The sequence below is a fragment of the Polyergus mexicanus genome, unplaced genomic scaffold (genome assembly GCF_030449975.1).
Source record: "Polyergus mexicanus isolate NDT 795.1 unplaced genomic scaffold, iyPolMexi1.0 SCAF_19, whole genome shotgun sequence".
NCBI classification, from domain to species: Eukaryota; Metazoa; Arthropoda; class Insecta; order Hymenoptera; family Formicidae; genus Polyergus; species Polyergus mexicanus.
Genome location: NW_027223339.1, coordinates 2728565 through 2750920, shown reverse-complemented (window position 1 = coordinate 2750920; position 22356 = coordinate 2728565). Strand labels below are relative to the sequence as shown.

The 22356-nt window shown below is 37.6% G+C and overlaps 1 protein-coding gene across 15 annotated transcripts in view; it reads left to right on the top strand.

The window, feature by feature from the left end:
• The window catches only part of Zfh2 (Zn finger homeodomain 2), a 313903-nt gene that overhangs the window by 74130 nt on the left and 217417 nt on the right, over positions 1-22356 (top strand). For 10 of the 15 annotated variants that reach the window (XM_070311087.1, XM_070311083.1, XM_070311088.1 and 7 more), the window contains one exon: positions 6255-6306. The exons of 3 other annotated variants lie outside the window; for them this stretch is intronic. The gene's annotated coding sequence lies outside the window, so the exon portion shown is untranslated. Of the gene's footprint in view, positions 1-6254; positions 6311-14549; positions 14567-22356 lie in introns of those variants that run through there. 2 more of the 15 variants (XM_070311093.1, XM_070311094.1) reach the window with 2 other exon arrangements.

Here is a 22356-nt window from a genome sequence, read left to right as displayed (position 1 = left end):
TCCAAAATGTCGAAAAATCATATTTCTAAAAAATTTCTGTATGTATGTATGTATGTATGTATATGTGTATGCGTGTGTGTACGCAATATATTGTACAACCTCTAACTTCCGCAATTTTTGAGATATCAGGTTAAATTTTTTTTACACGGATAGCGTATTATTCAAGGATGGTTGGTATTGAATTTGGTGAGAATCGATGAAAAAAGGTTTATTTTTTATAAAATTTTTAATTTTTTGACAAATGTCTATATACATTGTAACTTTCGCAAATTTTGAGATATCAGGTTAAATTTTTTTAGATTGATAAAGTATTATTAAAGGATGGTTGCTACTGAATTTGGTGAGTATCGGTGAAAGGGTTCATCTTTTATAAAATTTTCAATTTTTTGACAAATGTCTGTGCACGCTGTAACTTTCGGAAAATTTGAGATATCGGATTAAATTTTTTTCTATGAATAGAGTATTATTAAAGGATGTTTGATATTGAATTTAGTGAGGTAAATGTGTAAATTAGAAAATAGCATATTGCTTCTTTATCTTTTTATTTCGTTTACAAAGCTTTCTCTACGAGGAAGCAAAAATTGAGAAAACCGCATGCAGCTTAAAGCAGTTTAAGCTTTGTAAAATAAAATGATGAGGAAGCTAATTTGCACAACTCTACTTGTTTTTTATTATTTTATATATACTCGGAGATATCGTTGCTATTTGATCGCCACACAAAAAACGAACAAATACATTATCTTTCTTTTCGCAATATTTTACTTATCGTTACTTATCGAGAAAAGCCAACAATGATTACTCTCGCTATTTGTGCTATTTCGAAGTCAATAAACACAAACGAGAATTATTTCTTTACTTACGAGTTTAGGAAAAAAAAAAAAAAAAAAAAAAAAAAAAAAAAAAAAAAAACACGAAACTCGACAGTCATGCAGAGTTGACTTTCCACTTCCCAAAATCGCTTGCTTGACGTAATAAAGTCCCTCTCTCGAATCAAAAGTTTTTTACATCGCGCGTGAGAAGAAATGTCGCGTTTCCTGCCGTGACTCGTCGCGACTTTACGACGTTTCGGGCAAAATCGAAGGGCCATCAACGTGAAGAGATCGGTAACGATCGTCATCCTGTTGATTCGCGAGGGATTCAGGAGCCTTCGGCGGGGATCGTCGCGGGCGGTCCACGATCACTCGTTTCATGCGCATCGGAGGGTGGGCAGGGAAAGGGTAAAATCCCCCACCGAAGGCAGGAAGCTGTCCTTTGCCGGATCGACTACCAGCAACGTTGAAATCGGCTCGTCGGGGAAAGGGAGACGGGCGTGTAGGCGGTCATTCGTTGCTGTTTATTAATTCGAGGCGAGGCGAGATGCGCGTCCACTTTGTACGGTTCGGTTGCTCGTTTCGCCCACGCGCTCGTCACTGCACGATGATAATGCACGACACCGCGAATAAAATACGCCCAGAGAAAGAAAGAGAGAGAGAGAGAGAGAGAGGGGGGGAAGAGCAAGTATATGGAATCTTCGAAACTGCAGAATGAAGACTTTTTTTACAGCATTCAATAGCGCGGGGGTGCGCCGAGTATGCGAAAAGGGCATCGTAAAAAGGCGACGATAAAGGCGTCGCTACTAAAGTGTCGCTGCCATGGTTTTTTACTAGCCACCGGTATCCGCGATGTTATTTTATTGGTGACAAGCGTAATGAGGCGTCTGCCGACTAATCGTGTTTCGACGGTATTCCGGATCGTTAATAATAACGATTTTATTATGCGGCATGAATTATCGCTTGTAAGAAAACACGATTAATGATGTTTGGTAGATGCATATATTAGCTGATGATATCATCTGTAAATTTAGGAAATTATTTTCGTCGGACGTATACATATTACGCGACTATTAAGGATCATTATCTGTATTCAGGTAGAACTCGAAATTTCGAGAAAGCAAGTTGATCGGAACATCAATTAAGACCCTCGTTTCTTCGCGTAAACAAAATACATCGATCTACATTTGCCATATTTTAAAAATCATAAACTTTACGATATTTTGTATACTTTATTCTACTTAATATTATAGATACAATATCGCATAGCCAACGATTTTTTTTCATTATATCACTTGCAAAAATAGCGAACATGACCGGTACCGGACGGTTCAGTAGCATCTATTAAATATTATGCACTGACTTTTACAACAGCCATAAAGTTATAATTATACGTTTGTTCCAAAATCGTGTTTTTAGAATTGATGAATTCGTGCCAGAACACCGACAGTGATACCCAATGTGTTATACGATGGATCAGGATATATGAAGAAGATGTGTCATTTATCCACTTGAAAAGCTATAATACTCCATCGATCTACTTCATGAAATCGTAAAGCGAATTGTTTTGATTTTACGAACGGAAAGATCCCATGCACAGTTTGTTTCGCTAGCATCTGTAACGGCTATGATGCATTCCTCTTTCCGGGCGCTAGAGGACATTAAAAATAACTGTCTAAAGGCATTCTCGCGGTGTTAAACCACCCACGCTCTCGTCTCACGTTACGATCGCGTATCTCTTTTAACGCAGCGAGACTATCGCATGGCCGATACTCGCGAATACCGTTATACAAAAAATTTTTTTTTTTTGGGGGGGGGGAGGGAGGATTTCGCAGGAAATCGTATTGTATCGACGGAAATAGCCGTCCGCTTCGATAACTGAAACAACTGGCAACCGAGCAAATCGCATTTATTACATCGAAAAATAGATGGAATTTCTTCGTTGTCTAAAATTAAGTCCGATAGATTTTGTCTAACTTACGAATTATATTAAGAATGTTTATCCATCGTCACAAAATGTTATTTTTCTGACTCTATCTCGTACGTTTCTCTTATCTCGCGAACATGAAGTTACATTAATAATTTTAACTATCTCTTTCAAGTTATTAATACTTTAAAGATATATATTGTATATATATATATATATTTTTATCCCTTTTTAAATTATTTCGAAAATACCCGCTGCTATTTTGTGTGTGTGACCGTAAGATAATATTTTAAAACTATGAAAAAATAAAATTTAGATAGAAACGAAGATACATATTATGTTCTAGTGAATTTTTTTATTCTTTATTTTCTTCCAAGAAATTTTCACTTTGCTGAAAAAATCATTTATGAGATCTGTGCACACATGATGGTACATAATTTATTTATTAAAAACAAGCCGTAAACATACGGCCGCATCTAAATTTCCAAGTACAACGCACACTCGAAATCTCGAGTCGATAAAACAATTTGTCAGACTTGAGCGCACATCTGCGTTATATAGATGGAGAATTCTATCCTAAAGGAGCGAGAGAATTATAGGAAGGATCGTAAAACTTAAAAAAATATCCTGATCGAGATGCGCGCGGCAGATAACGAGATCGGAGGTACTTTTCGCGCTTGTAGAGGAACATCGATGATTATTATGGACAACACCATGGGGACCCGTTGCGTTAATATGCCGTTGGGTTGTTGTAGGTCTGCAAACTTCTTATATATATAAGATCCTTCCTCCTTTTTCCCCCTTTCTACGCGTCTTCTCTTAAAAGGCTGTAAAAAATGATTCTCGCGACGAAGGATATGTAAATTTATGAAGGCTCGGGATCCTACGGGGTTGTCCCTTCCTCTTTGCTATATCCCTGCGGCTGACCCTGCCACTAGCATTGTTATGCTAACAATTAATTAATGTCACCGTAATTATACTGACATCACACGTCACACTTCCTACTCGCATCCCCTTCTGCTCCCCCTCCATCCCTTCCTGTTCTCTCTCCCTCTCTTCTTTCTTTCTTTCTTTCTTTCTTTTCCAGTACCAGCGACGATCTTCTTTACGCTTTCGAAAGACGGAAATTATGCTGATTAAGACGGTTCATTGTTTCTGCCGGTCTTTGTTACGTCTTCGGGTATTTGAGGAACCACTAAAGGGGACTTGCCGCACATTTCTCTTTCTACATACGTATGAGGGAACGATTAGAAACGGGGCCTGCGCTTTGTGCACGCATTGTCTCGCGACGCGCATTGTAATTCTTTACACAACGCGAAGCGCTATTGTCGGTTTGATTAATTATTGTTTTGCGATTAGATTTTTCGGACACGCACGCATTATCTCTCCTTAGCAAGAGAGAATTTGATACAAGATGAGATAACTAATTATTTATATTAAAATGTTTCAAAATGTTATATATAATGTTATAAATAATTAAATATTGATATATATTAATTATTAAATCAATAATTCAAAAATATAAAAAACAAACACACGCCGAATACATTTAAAAAAAAAAAAAAAAAAAAAAATATGCAAATTTGTATGCAAAAGTATGCATATTTGTATGAAACAATTAAATGTTTAAGAAGATATTAAGATATACTTATATATGTATGTCGTGTGTGTGTGTGTTTTTTTTTTTTTAATATAAAATAAAAGTTTATCACATACCGATCGATGCGCAACAGCAAAGTCGAAAATCTACTTTGATCTGCAACATACAAATATAAAATTCAAATTGTAGTAGCATGCAAAATAATGAATATTTCAAAAAATTATCGTATTTGCATTGAATTTTATATACGATGCGTAGAATAATAAGTATAAACTAATTTTACAAATTCTGAAAAGATTCTACTTTTTATTGAACAGAAAAATTTCATAATATTGTATTAATCGTGTAATTCAAGTCTCACGTAATATACAATTGATGTAGAAATAAATTATTCATCCCAGGATTTTGCTTCGCCAGTGCTCGACGTCTCTTCTAGGTTTACTCCTTCTCACGAGTTTTTAGGGTCAGCAGGATCTATTGATTCACGTTGTATCTACTCGCAAAAAGTTTGTACAGTTTATTACACGCGATACTTTGCACGCCTTTGGACGCATGACGTTTTGTACGGTACTCCTAAATTCACAATAAACACAGACGTGCGATACTTTGCTCGGCACTCCGGGATTTCTCGTTTCGCGCGAGTATAACATTTCGAGTCAACGAAATCATTTCCAACAAGGGTTAAACCCGAAACGGAAGAAGAAGTAATCGATAAACGGGATCGACGTGAATAGAGATTCGCCCTCTTGTCTTAGAACATTTTCGCAGATACGATTCGTTATGATATCATAGTCGCTTGTAGACACCTTCATCGCAGAAATCATGCTAAGTTGTCCTAGTCACCTCATCAAGATGAAACATATATGTGTGTCTTTAATGTGTAGGTAAAAAACAGACCGTGATGTTCGGTAGACTACGAATAGACTACGAATATGATAGCACTGATATATGATGTTGGTGTATGTGACAAGAGACGGGACGGAATCAAACGACGATGATCCCACCTGTCCTTATCGGGCAATCGATCGAATTCTAATCGATTCGAGCCGATCGCTTGTCGGAGCATAGCGTGGTTTTATCGAATATTGGCGACTCGTGACAATGCTGTATTTGGGTACTTAGCTATCCCCTTCAGGATGAGCCTTCCAGGTACTAAGCTCTCCCACCAATATCAAAGTGTACCCATTGGGAGGGTTTTGTCAGCGAAAAGCCGATATACAGATATTTAACGCATTGGAAAAATAATTACATGCCGAGTATTTTATTTCTTGCATTTCTAATTAATTATTAATGAATTAATAATCAATACATAACGATTTTTCATTATCTTTATTCGATTCAGCGATTTATATATTATTCCACACTCAATTGTCTTAAATTGTTATTCGAATTATTTATTTCAGCGATATATTATTCTGTTCTCTTAATCCGATAGTAATAAAAAATGATAATAAATGATATATCGGTGAGAAAAATTTTAAGCGCAATGTGAGGTATTAAAGAAATCACGATAGCATAAATTAAAATTTTTATTTTCCTATTGCTAAGAATAAGCGATTGAGCAACGTTTTAACAATATAGCGTGAACACAATCGCGTTACTAGTTTCTTATATGGTTGACGTCACAATGCTATTATTATCGCTTGATTTAAAATTGAAAAGACTGCTAAATGATTTAATTTGTCAAATATTCAATTTTTTGAACATATCTTACCTATTATATTTAAACATTGAATAGGCAGCTGTTTTAAAATTGTATCATTTTTTCTGGTTTTCTAGAATAGAATAATTTTGTTTCATTAATACATAACGATTTTTTATTCTCTTTATCTGATTCTGCATGACACGAATATTAGCGTTTTACGAATTTCCATATTTATCTGTGTGCTAACCTATCGATCTTATTTCTTCGTTGCAGAACGTAAGGAGGATCGAAGGAGCGTAGATGAGTTCTACTGTCTACGTCCTCGGTAAGTCGTACAAAACTCGAGTCTTGTGTGAACGTAGAGATCACGGCTCTCGCCGACAGAATCGTGACATCGCGAGCAAAATATATCACCTGCGAAAAGGCAAAAAAAAATTTTTTTCCACCTTCTCTCAGGATCGGCTAATTACACGTAACACGAATAACTCCAGATAGTGGATACGTCATGAAAAATATGTAATAACTCTCCGCCTGCGCGAACATGAACGACCGCTTCATTAGATCCCGCGTTCCACGAGCGTTTTAACGGCTCTGCATTCTTCGCTCTCCTATCGGAGAATCGATCTATCATTGACCGCGTGCACCATCAAGCAGAATAGATCTTTTACTTTATCGATGAAAAAAATATCGAACGGTGTAAGAACGCTATGGCTTCGAAAATTTCATTTTTTTATGATTATACTAGAAACATTGAATGAACATGAAAAAATTGAATTTAGAAATACAATATATATTTTAATAGTGAATATAAACCCATTAATAATCATATTAATTTCTAAAAATTTCTTTTATGGTCTTATTCTTTTTTTAAATTAAATAATTCATTACCATTTTATATAAATGTCTTTAAAAATATTTAAAGATAAAAGATAAATAAAATGTCTCTTTTATAAAGATATTTCCAGATATAGGATAAACATTTTTTTGCGCGAGATGATTTGCGTCTTTCAGATAATGATTCTGTTGATGAATATTGATACGATGCCGATAGCACGGCATATGGCTAGATGTAAAATATTTGCGCTCGATTCCAAGAATTTGACATTTCACGATGAATTTATACACTTGGCTTAAGAACTACTATTTGCTATGCCATTAGTTTTAAATAGACAACCAAGCTATTCGTATATAATTATTGTGTGGCGTAAAAACATCTTCGAAGCTCCGTAAATTACTGATGCTGCAGATTAAATTTACGTTTATTTAAATATTGTAAAAGTTGGTGCGATCTATGTACGCATATAATTCGCTCGATAAATTTAAATTGACGAATTTATAATCTTAGTTCTATAGCGAATATTGGCGCGATTATAAAATTCTCACCACATGAGATGATTGTCCGATAGATTCGACAGTGCCCCCTTTTTTCTCGTCGCTGTTAACGAGTGCGCATTTATATGCATTTGCAGCTCTAAATCAATATCAACGCATTCGCGTTGATAAAGTATGTACGGATTAAGAAATAATTAATAGTCAGAATGGTTTGACATATTTCTTTCGCGCGTCGATCCGCACACTCGCATTTCGCTTTACGATATTTAAAACGACGTTTACATAGGTCGTTATTCGCAAAACTAAATTCGCAAACGCGGATGCAGAATAACGTATTCTCGCGTGTAAAATGCACGCAGATGCAAATCTACCGCACGCGATAAATTAAACTCCAACTTTGCGCGATCTACGAGCGCGTCTGCGTCCTCTACAAGTGTCCTCTACGATCGTCCTCCAACCATCCACACGAGTTGCGCTTTCAATAACAATCTATTTAGATAGGCTTTTATAATGATTGCCTAACCAATATCGATCGATCGCGATATTATTAACGCGATACCGCGGCTAAGTGCGAATCGCGCCGAGCAACAAATTAATTATCGGCCAATCGTAATGTTCTCGCGCTCGAGCATCAACGCTGGGCAGCGATTGCTGGCGATCGACACGTTGCGCAATTGGCGGATTTGATTAACGACTTGTACGCTGATTAATGAATGCAAATTATCCCCGGGCTAGTGTACACGCGCGCAAAAATGGAAACCAAGCGGCAGTTTTTCACGCGACAAACTCAGATCGATTAGACGCGAGAGGGACGAGAGAGGGATCAGTTCCGAGCTACCTCGGATCTTTTTGGTCGATTCGACGGTGGTTTCCTTTCGTTCTACGCCGTAGAAGGAGGGAAGAGGAACGAGAGAGTCGCGGACGAAGAAGGCGAAAGGGAGGAAGAAGATAGGCCTCCTCCTCCTCCTCCCCATAAATACGGATTTAGTCGCACGGTTTACGACCAAAAACGTGTCGAGCCTCGCGAGCAGAGCCGCGCCTAAATTATTAAAGTCGTAAACGATCGAAATCGTCGTTAAGCGCCGCGCGAGGGAACCCATCGGTATAGGCGGTGCCCTCCTCTCCGCGCCCCCTACGACAAGGATCGTTTTTCTCGAGGTTTCATTGTTAGGTCGCGTCAGACGGGCCTCCGATAGGGCCCGGCCACAGCTCGGCCCGACACGATCCGTCGTAGGCGACAGTAAACGGGCTGACCGTCGCGATTTTTGCGATGGACTTCTGCGAAACGTTCGTGCAGATTAAACTCGGAGATGCGGTAAGGAGACACTTACGACGGATAATCATGCGGTGACTGCGCGTACCAGTCATGTTACGAGATCGATTTTTATTTAGTTTTATTCAACGCCCAAGAAAGATGATTAATTTTTTTTTTTTTTTTTTTTTTTTTTTTTTTTTTTTTTTGCTCAAACATCCACATTCACATAAATATGTTGCGAAAATTTGATTATCGAAAATTTTAGCGTAATAAATTTTGTACAATTAATGCACTTTCTCTCGTGTATTTACGAATTAATATTATTTATAAAAAAAGAAAAATTAGAAGCTAAAACACATATTTCCCCTAAACAGATGATACTTAGTTATAATTAGTGTCGCGCAGTAGAAAATAAGACAACGTAATACTTGACAAATTACAATAAATCTTATGCGTAATGATTTAAAAGTTGCATTAATGTCAAATGAGATTCGAACAAGAGAGGTGCGATTGTATAACATTAGCGTATTTGCAATTATCCAGGTTTGCTCAACTTGTTGATCAGCTATAATCATTACGATAATAACTATACAGTCGTCACATTTATTTCTGTAGACGCGTCCGCGCAAAAAATACGAATAAACACATCGCGTTTCCATGATAAAGTGAATACGCCGACACGTATTGCGAGCGACAAGAAACACGATTAAAATTTGTAATTAAAATCAGTAGTTGTGGTATATTATCTACGCGGACAATGTAGCCGACGAATCGCAACACTGTTAGCTTACGACGGTGCGAAAAATTTAATTGCCACATAATTGCTCGTTACTATATGATGATTGACGTAGCGTACTTTATTGCCGTAGCATCGCCGCGATGAGCATTCAAATTGAGACGCGGTTACGTAACGCGGTCATGTGTGTCGATGGTACGGTAAAGAAACGTGTCTTAAAATAAGGACTCTGCTCCGTTTACGGGATGTATAAAATATGAATCAACGCGCGTGCGATCGCTATAAATATCGTTCCCAAGATTTCCTTATAAATAGAACGAGAAATAATTCAGTCGCACCTTCTCGCGCATCCGTTTTTCTCGCGGCGCGTTAAACGAGCTGCACCACCGTTGACGTTTAAGAATCTTCCTTTGTCGGATCTCGTTACTTTGTAATTTACTGCTTCCCTTTGAGCGTCGCGTTAAAGATTTTCACAGGCGAGAAAGAGAATACGAGATCGCGTGTAACGATGATACATGCAAGCATATCGCATTGTCGTATCAAAGTACGAGTGAGAAGGAAACGAAAAGAGTGGGGGACAGAGAGGGAGGGGTAGAAAAAAAGATACGTGTATATGTGTCGGAGGAACCGACCACCCGGTTTTTCGATGGTGATCTTTACTCCGCGAATATTCTTTAAATCTAAACGCGCATGCAATAAGTCAGAATTGCTAAGAGTCTATTCTATGCGCTTGATCTTGATTTCTTTTTCCTCCTTTTTTCTTTTCATTTATGAAAGAACCTTAGGAGAGACTATGGGAAGCTTTATCATTCGAATGATTACAATTATGTTCGATATATAAGCTGCGATATATCGATGTTCATGCTCCCTGTTTTTCACTTTGCTTTTATTTGTGGATCGTTTGGCAAATGTAAAACTGACTTGTCTTCAGAAAAAATTCAATACAGCCTTCTTTTTCTTTTACATTGTAACTTTAAATATCTTTTTATTATTTAATCATTAAATTACAATTAATACTCGTTATAAAAATAAAAATGGAATTTTTGTCGCCGATTGTGCGAATAAATTAATGAAATTGCAAATTTGCACGTTTCCCCGATATACGATAGGCATCGAATTATTTTTCCGCAACGCTATGCAATAATAAATCAATCGTTGAACGAAAAAAGAAGGCTGCTTGCGAGAGAAAATACATTTGCATTGTGCATTTGCAACACACAAGATAAATATAAGATATCGTTTATAACATGTACATACGTTTCTTACACATCTTTTGTTCCTGCCAATACTTATTCAGAAATACTCATTCGTAACGAGAACAAACATACGAGTAGAATCGAATAAACATGAGCTTACACAATTGCTTGAGAAGAGATGTTATCAAATTGCGTCTATTCTTCGAAACGAATAAAAATCTGAATATATGATAGAAAAAGAAGAGATTCCCTTCTCTGGATCAAAGATGTAATCGTATGTGCATACGCATATTCCTTGGTTAGAATATTTCTAAATTTATTAGCGCAAAAGTCCTCTATAGTAGCTTTTTCTTTTTAAATTCTTTACGTATATTAGATAATTGTTTACGCTTTTAATAGGAAATATAGATTTATCTTGTCACAGAATTAATTAATTCCCAAGAATCTCTATATAAATTCATGAGATGACTCGCGCTTTTCTCACATGAAGATATCATTACGAATACTAATCCTCCGCCATATGACTCGATGCACGGCGATGATCGATGATCTCTTCTTTCTCGAGGAGGAAATGTCCCCGGGCCTACCCGCCCCACACGCACACCTGTCCGGAACTCCGGCACGTTTGAGATTAGAACCTAATTCCGGGAAGAGTTCACGCGCGCTAGAACTGCGTGCGGTGAGAGATGCGTGTCGGACTACCGCGTCACGTATCGGAGATAGTGGTACGCGCACTCTCTAGGTGGTTGACTACAAAGAAACGAAATCAATTTGCAATTTAAATCCGTCGGCGTACGTGCCCGCGGGATCATCCGATTGCCGCGCCGATGATTCCGCTGTACCCGGGATGGGGTACGATAACGGCGCGCGAGATCGAGAGTCGTTCGACTGCATTTCAAAGCTCGCGGCTCGCACGAATCCACGCTTCCGAGGTTCCTGACCTATGCATCTCATAGACATAGACCATAGACGATGCGGACGTGCCGCACCGAAGTGGGAACTCCTCAATCGATATCGTCGATTTTATATCAATCTTTTTGCGATTGTATACTCTGTTTGAATTTGCTATTTATTTTTTAAACGAACACGTTACATTGGAATGATTCTCGTAGCGACGTGTGCGAATATTTTCGTTGTACATCTTGATATTTTTTATCTCTTTTGTATAGCATTATAAATGAAAATTTTCTATCGATCGTTGGAAATCTTTTTTCAAAAACTTGTTTTTAAATAACATTCGTCAGAATTTTATAATATTGTTTTCAACACGAATAAATAACATCATAAATGTTATATCACCTTATTAATTACACACAATAATTTGTGTAATTGCTATATATTTGAAGCTTATTTTATTATATATTTAGAAAGATCATATTTTTTTTAAGAATATTAAAAAGAGATATTATTGTTGTATATTTTGTCACATTTATTTAATTTTTGGCATGTAAATTACTATTTACATATTACATTAAAGTAAGTTGTTTTCAACAAGTTGATCCTCGAATTAAGAGACTCTAGGGAATAGGTCTAAAGAAGGTCCGGCTTAAGATCGTTCAAGAACAATCTCTGTCTCTGTCTTCGTATCCGTCTTCTCGTTCTTTCAGTAGCAGTTTTTTCTGCCACTATCGAGATACCTCGTGTAATCGCGGTTCTTGTCATATTAATTGATTCGAGCGGAACAACATCGTTAAAAATGCATCAGTTACAAGCGATAAGTATCGGCTATTATATCGCAAAAAAAATATGTAATTATTAAGTACACGGCAATGAGTCATTGAGTTAAGATGAAATCTTTCTCGATTACACATTACATCGCTCATTATAAAAAAAACTAATAGAATCTAATTACACATCTTCAGTTTTATTTATTTCGCCGGATATCATTGAAACTCGTTCACCATTGAATAATAATAAAAAAAAAAAGAGAGAGAGAGACGCGAAACCCACTAATTACGTTTCATAACGACGCGTTAGCCCACGCAATCAGGCAAGATGGTAGAGCGACATTTTTCATTTCCATCCTCAAAGACGTGAGGAGTTTCTGATGGAGACGATTCAAATAAAGGAAGAGAGAGGGAGAAGAACGAACATCCTTCCCGATTCGTCTTTTCTCAAGTAATGCCATCCCTTATGCGTCCGTAACTCTCTCCCCCGACGCCCGTTTTCGTCGATGTCTCGCTCTCTCTCTTTCCTTCTTTATGCCTCTTCGTTTCATCTTTCTCAACTGTCTTCTTCTTTTTCCACCCCTTCTCCTGTTCGTCTCTCCTTGGCACCTCACTCCTACGTCGATATTTCCCTATCGATTGATCCGCAAGGAGGCACCCTTCCCTCTGCACGGTTCTCCTTTATCTTTCTTTTCCTTCCATTTGAGCCTTTCTTTATACGACGAATCAACCTCTTTTCCCCGCTCACCTCTCTATTTCTCTCGCTCTAATGTACTTTTCTTCGACTTCTTTTCCTACTGTTCTCTATTCGATATAGATTGATATCGGAGCGTATTCAATATATTCTCTTCAAATTTGCAAGATTAGCCTATAATGTTTTCTATCATTTAATAAATAATACATTATTTATATATTTATTATATAAGATATGATGACGATTTTAGATTAATAACATTTCTTGACCGTATAATAAAAACCCGGTAATATACTTTTCAATAAATAGGGGGGATTATTTTTATACAAACATTTTCTACTAACAGCAAATTTAATTCTATCTTTTAATTGTCATTTTTATAAAGAATTGGAAAAGAAATAATATGTAAGATTAAAAGACAATGAGAGTTTAAAAATTTTGTTAAATTCAAATATTTGTTTCTCTGTTATAGTAGTTGAAAATTAGAGAAATAACTTTGTTTCTTTTTTAAATGAATAATGTTAAAATTGTACAAATGGTAATAATACAATTAGATGTTTATCAAATTCATGCTCGCTGCCATTTTGGAAGACGATTGTAAAAATCGGTTGGCAGGTGGCAAATGTTGGATTCATCCTCGGTTCGTTGTCCCTATAAGAGGCAAGAATATCGAGTTCAAAAGGGCCCTTATAGAAATGGTTCGATCAGTTCGATCAGGCCCCGTGCAGAGTTTTGCCCCTTTACACAATGTTTCTCACGTCACACAGACAAAGGAACGCAAATTCCACCAACGGTGAAAATCCGTTCCAGCGTCGATGCGTGTGTCACAATGAAGCCCACATACTCACACGCATGCATGCGTGCGGGAAAGCTGGTAGCTACGCCGTGAAATCAGTTACGAAATCGCGGGGTCCCATTGCCATAAGCCCAGAGTCCCCTCGCCTCTTCTTCTCCCTCCCTTTCCCTTCTCGATCTCCGCGAGGTCGATCATTAATTTGCAACGAACCGGCGCCGCCTGTTATTATCCTACGGTTACGCGATCATGATTTTATATATACACGCATATATCGATGCGTTGATTTCTCTCACTTAATTCTACCAGAGACCACCATTATCAGGACGGTTCGAAAAATTTACGCAGCTTCTATCAGATCCTGAAGAAAGAAATGAACTATTTAACTCGGAAATGTTACGCGTTAAATTATACAGTATGATAAACCAAAAATAAATATACCACATTGTAAAATCTTGAAATTGTATATGTGGGCGCGTATTTAAGAAACAATGTGTATGTTTAAGTGTTAAAATACACATACACACACACATTCACCTTTCGTATTTTTATTGTACTTTCATATTCTAATGTCTTCAAAAATTTGATTACTTTCTAACGAAATAAAAAGTAATATTTTTTACGCGTAAAAAAAAATTTAATTGTTTATTTAATCATAATATTTTTCCGTTTATCAATTATCGCGTTTCGAGGTAAAATTAATAATCTCGTCCAGAGGAATCGGCTTGAATAGCTCAAGAGGACAGCGAGAAGTCTGACCGGAGAGGAGATTTCTCTTGGTGTGTCTTTTTCGCACGAGGAAAAATGATCAACGGTGAACGAGAACTAGGCGATTAGCGAATTCGATCGGCATGCCAACGGCGTGCCCCAGGTCGAGCCGGGGAGAGACTATCGATCGGCACTTCCCGGAAGGTAAGGGGTCGTCGTCGTCGTGTAATCCGTCGTCGTCCGTCCTGAAATGGAGTTATTTCGACTTGGGTTTCGATCGTCTCCACTCGACACGGCACCGTCGTGTCCTACCCGCAATCGAAAAGTTAACCGTCGAAAACGCGCCCTAACGAATACTCTCGACCCATCTCCCTATTCTTTCTTCTTCCCTCCCCCTTTTCTGCAGAGGATGAAAAACGTCTCTTTTTTTCTTTTCCATTACAAAATTACGAAAATTCGTGTCTTTGTTTTAAAATAAGAATTTTTATCATGCGTTATAAAAACAAGAGCACGGAAGATTGCAACATTCATCGATGTAATTAAGTGCTGATCCCTTAATTGCATTATCGCTGCGTCATTGTACTCCGGTCGAGCTACGAGAAATCCGATTAGCGATATCAACGTGACGTTACATTTGAACTCGTGGAAAATGCGCGGGCTCGAAGAATGAATTTGTAAGATTTGTAACGCTTTATTGTATCATCGGACGATCGATAGCGAATACTTCGACAATCTTTGTTTCGATGCTTCCTGCTAATAGTGCCATTTTTCTCCGAAGTATATTTTTTTTTTTTTTTTTAAGCAGATATAAAAAAGATTAAAGATGAAAATTCTCAGTTTTTTTTCAGCGAACGAATTAATGGAAAGTTTCTAATATTTGTTTAAAAATTCCAAAAGACTTTATGGATTTTATGGATCGATTTAATCATCACAAAATCATAGTTATACAATATTTTCTCTCTTTAAAAGGCATCTTTCTTCCAGATGAAAATAATCTTTCAGGATCATTTTTTCGCGTGAATCGATCAGCGTGATCATTCAGGTGATTTGTCAATCATAAGAGCTCCATAATACATAGATCATCATACGTGATCCTAACTACAGCGACGATAACGACACGCGTTAATCAAGCAATGACGTGTATTAATAGAGTTTGGAAATTCTCACGACACATTGTCGATCGTAAATGCCGCCTTGCGCGCGGCACTGATGTTATAATTAAAGCCTTCGATATCAATCAATACCCGTAGCAACGAGCGTACGTCCGCGTGCGGGCATAAATTGCCGCTCGTCGAAACAACGGGGACACTTCGAATCGTGCGACGTAAAAAAATATACATACATATATATATATATATATATATATATATATATATATATATATATTGTATATACATATATATGGTACAAGGTGGCCCACGTAAAGTGTTACAAGCTAATAACTGTAAAAATATTTGTCGAATCGAAAAATTGTTCATGAGAAAGTTTCACGTTTTCGTGGGATTTTTCTAACTACGTAAACATAAAATTGCCTCCGTTCCCTCCCTAAAGAGGATGGGGGTGGTAACTTTAAAATTTTAAATGGGACCTTCCATTTTTTATTGCATATTTTTATAGCTTATCTCGAGAGTTTTTCAAAAAACTATAATAAAGTATTTGAGTTATTTTATATCTTAATCTGACATATTTTGATATAAAAAATAAAATATCTCGTAAAATATTTAGTCTTCCATAATCTTACCGTAATATTTTCATGTATAGAATAATGAGAGAAATTAATTAGTGTAAAGAAAAAAACAAATAATTGCTAGAAGAAAATACATTGTAAATAATTACATACTTCTTCTTATAAACAATAATTTTTTTTTACACTAATTGATTTGTCTCATTATTCTATACATAAAAGTATTACGGCAAGATTATGGAAAACTAAATATTTTACGAGATATTTTACTTTTTATATCAAAATATGTCAGATTATACGATATAAAATAACTCAAAAAGTACTTCATGAAAAGATACATTATTATAGTGTTTTGAAAAGCTCTCGAGATAAGCTGTTGTAAAAATACGCAATAAGAAATGAGGGGTTCCATTTAAAAATCTTAAAGTTACCCCCCGCCTCCTTTGGGGAGGAGCGGGGGCAATTTTATTGTATGTTTACGTAGTTAGGAAAGCCCCTCTCGAAAATATAAAACTTTCTCATGAACAATTTTTTGATTCGACAAATATTTTTAGAGTTATTAGCTTGTAACACTTTACGTGGGCCACCATGTATGGTACAATATATGTGGTATACCCTACAAGTTTTATATTTATAGCGTACCATTATTAGAGAACGGCAAACGTGTCGCGTTGCGCAAACGCCTTTTCTCTCGTGTAAACAATGTATACGCGGTAGATTCGTTTCACGCGACAAATGACGGGGACATTCGGAGAAACTGAGAGCCCGATCGTATTTAACAGTTGGCGCGACGCGACGTTTAATTGCAATAATTATGATAATTACTGGCGAGTGGCACCGCGAGCATCGTTCGTCGCGTCACGAAATGTCAACGGCAATTTGTTATTAACATTTTGCTTCGTGTCATCGAGTGGCGACTCGCGTGATCGTCTCGATCGATACCGCTCGAGATGATAAGATTGTTGATCTCGTCCGCGCAACATGCGCGATTACATCGGAGATTTCGATCGGTCTAGCACCTCAGAAATTTGTTCGCAGATCACTCTTGTCCCTTTAACGAGTATTTGAGTTAATGATCGGAAATAAAAATGATCTTCCGCGTTCGGTTTTACCGCGTTTCTTCCAAGCGCTAATGCTAGTTCTTCATTATCGAAAATGCAATAAAAGAAATCTTCCTCGTAAAGTAAAAATTTCTAGGATTACGATATACATATGTATGTATACGTGTTTGCAATTTCGTCCTTTGAATCATTTATACGATGTTGATCATTTCTTATATCTAGTACTCTTTAGATAGCGGTACGCGAATTTAAAGATCGCGAGATATTTCTGAGACTCGAACGAGTGCATTCGTATGCACGTGTAACTCTCTTTTGGAAAACATTTATATCACCTTCTGATTGCCAGTTACCGAAATTGTCTCTCTATAGAGAAAACGATAGAGCGACTGTTTAACGCCGAGATCTAATTTTTGAAAAATTTTGTTCATTCGCGACTGATGCAAAGTCGAAAGACGAGACAAGAAGGGCTCAAGGGCAGACGCGAGGAAGGAAGAAACGGACCGGCATAAAACTCGCCCCATAGAATTTTTCGTTCGCACGGTTTCATTTCAATTAACGTTCCCTCGTCCCAGGAGGGTTGCCATCACTGTTGCGTTTCTATGTATGCGTGTGTGTACGTAGCATATATACACATGCAACCTATCTCGATGTCTCGCCGATAATTGCGCCGCGGTAATACGGCCGAGTTAGCGGCTCCTAAAGGGATGGATTTCCGAACCGGTTTCGCGCATTATGCGCGATTCTCACCCCGAGGCATTCGTAAAATCTTAGGGCAAGAATTCGCGTCGCGGTCGGGGGAGGAGAAGGAGGTGGTCTCGAAGACCCTTCGATCGATTCCCGGTGACTCTGCGACTCTCGAATTCGCGCGTGATTCAATTTAGAAACCTCGTTGTGCCTGGGACCTTGTATTGCTTCTGTTGTTTCGCGCTGGTGTAAATGTAAGATCCGTATAAAGGTAAGAGTTGCGATTAGATAAGTAAGAATAAAATTTTGCATAAAATTCAACAATTTATTTATTATCCGAAAAATGTTTAAAATTAATATTGAATTATAATAATTTTATATATATTATTAAATTACAATAACGTAAAGGAAATATAAATCCAATATAAAGTAAGGAGAAAGAGAGAAGTGTGATTCCGCCACACAAGTATAAGCTTGATATAAAAACAATGCATTCCAATGGAAATTCTTTCAAAGATCCCGATATCTCGTCGTAAGCCTATATGATTAGTAGACGCAATTGTTTTGACACGAAACGTTGAAGAGAGGAAGTCAGTTAGAAAGAGAAAGAAACTTAGCACAAAGAGCAGGCCTTGATACAAGGATGGGACTTTCGATCGCAAAATCATGGTAATCAAACCCGTGAGACTCTCAGCGGAAGTTACCATTTCGATTATTTACACTGCACATCTGGCAACAAGTTGCAATCTATTTCTGCCCGGGTGCATCAACGTGGTAACTCGCGGCGATGCGTACAAACGCATGTGCTGTATGTGTGCATTCCTCCGCGTACACAGACACTACGGATATATATTGTACTTATATATCGCGCGCATGATATTCAAAGTGATTTCTAATGTGCGAATCGCGTTAAACGGGATGCGACTAATACGAATTTAGATGCGTTTATAAGCAGAACGTCTCTTCTTCTCGATAATATGAATTATTGGCGCCGTTTTTATCCATCGATCCCGGTTCCGCAATGGCGAATGTGACACACGTCGTCTTCGCAAGTCGACAATCATCGACGCGCGCGCTCGTTTTTTTTTTTTTTTTTTTTCTTAACTAATACATTCCCGAGAGAGAGAGGAGAGAGAGACTGCCACTCAATATGAAATCTGAACGTAATTCAGAGTGCCAGAATTTTTATTACGCGATTCATCGCGCGCGTGTCGCACAGAATGTGATTAATTATGTGCTCGTTAGCCGACGGAGTAGCTAAAAACGTGAACCGTTCAGATGTCCGAGTTGATAATTCCGGATAAGGATGAATATTCCCTGTAAGATTGTTCTTAACGATCTTTCCTTCATGCGAATATTCTGAATCTCATTTTAATTATTAAATTTTCTAAAAATTGACTGTGCTTTATGTGTCCACTTAATATTTACGAGAATCTAAAACGTATTAAACATTACATTTACATGCAAAATAGATATTTTAAAATATTTATCTCTAGATTTCTAGAATATATTTGAAGAAATGTTAAAGTCATTTAACGGTATACAGCATCGACTGATAAGATATTCTTCTAATCTTCAATTCTTAAAAAGGAACTTATTCTTCATAATTCTTTTTTATAGTATTTTATCAATTTTTCATTAATCTTATTTTTCTTTCCTAAATTTGAAAAGTATATTTAATAATTATATATATATATATAAATAAATAATTTATTCTTAATCTAGCGCCAAACTAATGAAGCATATATATTGTATTTAATGATTAGGCAATAACTGACTCCAGTCCTTTCGCCGTACTTATTGGAATTTAGAACTTGATCTAAACGTTACAATCCAGCTCGTCTATTGAACGAAACTTGTAAGATCAAGGGATCAAATTCGCGGTATTAGATCGACCATTAAAATCGACGATAGAAAATAATTAAATGACTTACCCCTAACCCACAATACTCGCCCCTGGCATTTCTTACTTGCCCTTTAACCACCGGCTCCATTCCATCATTATTTCTCTCTCTCTCTCTCTCTCTCTCTCTCTCTCTCTCTTTTCTGTTTATTTCTTTTCTTTTTTACTGCAATGCACGGAGGCTAAGAAACACGACTTTGCCAGAGTCGCACGCGTGGCTCGGCGGTGTAATTATGCCGCGCAGTGATTGGCGTGGTTCGTGGAACAGAGGGTGGCGGCGTGGCCTAAGCACGAGGGTGGCGGTTGGGAGAGCGAGGGGACATGCGAGGGGAGAGAGTGGTTTTTAGCTCGAATTCATTAGAAGTAAAAATCGATAGGCGACGCTCTCGCCGGCGGCGGTTCGCACGGTAAAAAGAATGCGAGAGCGCCTCGGCCACCCCCGGAGAAAGGTGGCTGCCTCTTTTCTTCTTCTTCCTCTTCTTCTCTCTCTCTCTCTCTCTCTCTCTCTCTCTCTCTCTCTTCTTATCTCTTGCTTTTCTATCCGCGAGTTGCGCGTCTTCCTTCGCTTTCTTCACCGCCGCTACCGCACCATCCCGTTCCAGAAATCACCCCTCGACCCGGGCTATCCTTAGCCTCTTCTTAGGAAGACGATACTCGGTGTTTGAGAGAGAATTGGAATTTAAGATTTGGCTGTTATTTTATTTCATTTTTTTTATCATAGTTGCGCTACGCGATGCTGATATCGTGCAATTCTTGCACTTTTTTACGTAATAACACTTTTGATACAGACAATCTGAAACTTTTATTAGATTATTTATGTCGAAATATTAGGAAATAAAAAATCTAACCATAAGATTTAATAAATAGTTTCTTTTTCCAAAAATGTTGCTCATATTTATATTATGTATTTGATGCTCTAAATATGATCACACATACACGCGCGCGCGCGCGCGCGCACACACACAGATGAATCTAAGTATGTACATCGTAATATAAAATAAATACGCGCTACTTCTATTACATAAATGAAACTCGAATCAAGCAAGCGAGATGTATTTTTAAAGATATGAATACGAGCTTCTGTCTTTTATTAGCGACGTATCCAAATCAGCAGAAACAGAAATCTAGAATAAGTCTGAAGTGCCAGGGATCGTACAATGTCTAATCTGATTAGTCGTCTGAGAAATATTACGCCATTGATCCCGATATTTATATAAATAGCGTTGCAAAATAAATACAATCGTGTAATGGAGACGATGCCTAAGAGACAGAAGAAGATATTGTGGCTTCTCTTCCTTGTTAATGTCATATCTCGTTTTATAACAGTCCGGCGAAATGTAAATTCGAGACTTGTACCCACTACAAACTATTTCCAAGTTGCGCTTATTGGCTCGTCAGTTGGATTTTTAACGATAAGTGAATGCGACTGGGATGCTCGCGTGTATAAATATGCCGTGTCAGAAGCGATCGCCATGTCGTCTGCGCCGACACTCGCGCACGTGTAAATTACGAATGAACGGCCGTACAGCTTTCCAATTGTGCTTTTTCCGCCGCGTATAAACTCGCTCGATATCGATTACATGGTATATCGCGTATTTATGGCACAGGAAGAATTAGTTGTACACGCGGTTTCTAGCGATATAACGCTGAAGTACAACACGAAGTTGACACGAACAAAATAAAAGACCAAAACATGATGCACTTTAAATACTTTCGTATTACATTTATTCACGATATAAATGTAAATTTCGGTAACATATTTTTGTATTTATTTATGATAATTTTCATGTGATGTGATTCTCATTACAGAAAATATTATTTATTTTTAACACGAAGAGATATCTATATAAATATAATAATTTGAAGCCGCGAATATTGATTCTTGCTTATCGATTTTTCTACGAAGATGATCGCCTTTCGAGCCAGCTTGCCATTGTTTTTCTGGGTCACCCTATGAGCACGGCGAGGGGTCGGGGCGAGTGATGAAGGGGGAAAAAGGAAGGAAGGGACGATGGGCAGACGATTGTACGGGGGTGGTCGGGCTGGTCCAAATTAACGGTTACCACTTCGGCTCGGTCATTAGGGAAAAAACTTTCTTTCCACTGGCGCCAACCAATCCCGGCGCAAAAAGCATCTCGGGGACCCGAAAGAATTTTCAATCGAATCGCAATCCTCGAAACGCTCTCGCCCTCGTTTTCGCATAACGAGGACGCCATTGCCATTTCTCTATTTCGTTTCTCTCTAACGATCCCTCCGACCAAGCTATCTCGTTTGTTTCCCCCGAATACGCGATTCCAATTCCGGTTGAATGAAACGAACGATCCAAAAATGTACATCGAATAGGGCAAGTGAGATAGTATAAAACATTTACATCGATAGCATAAAATTAAATAAACAAAACAGTCAATGTAAGATGTAAGCGCATACTGTATACAATATTATGGCTTGGCAATTTATTTGATATTTTATTTTATCTATTTAATTACGCGAAAAGATGATAATTAATATATGTGCATGCAATTTTCGGTCAAATTTATCATTTAAGTTGAGATAATATTGGATAAATCAACTATGCTAGTGACGTTTGCTATTTACTCTCTCTCTCTCTCTCTCTCTCTCTCTCTCTCTCTCTCTCTCTCTCTCTCTCTCTCTCTCTCTGTCT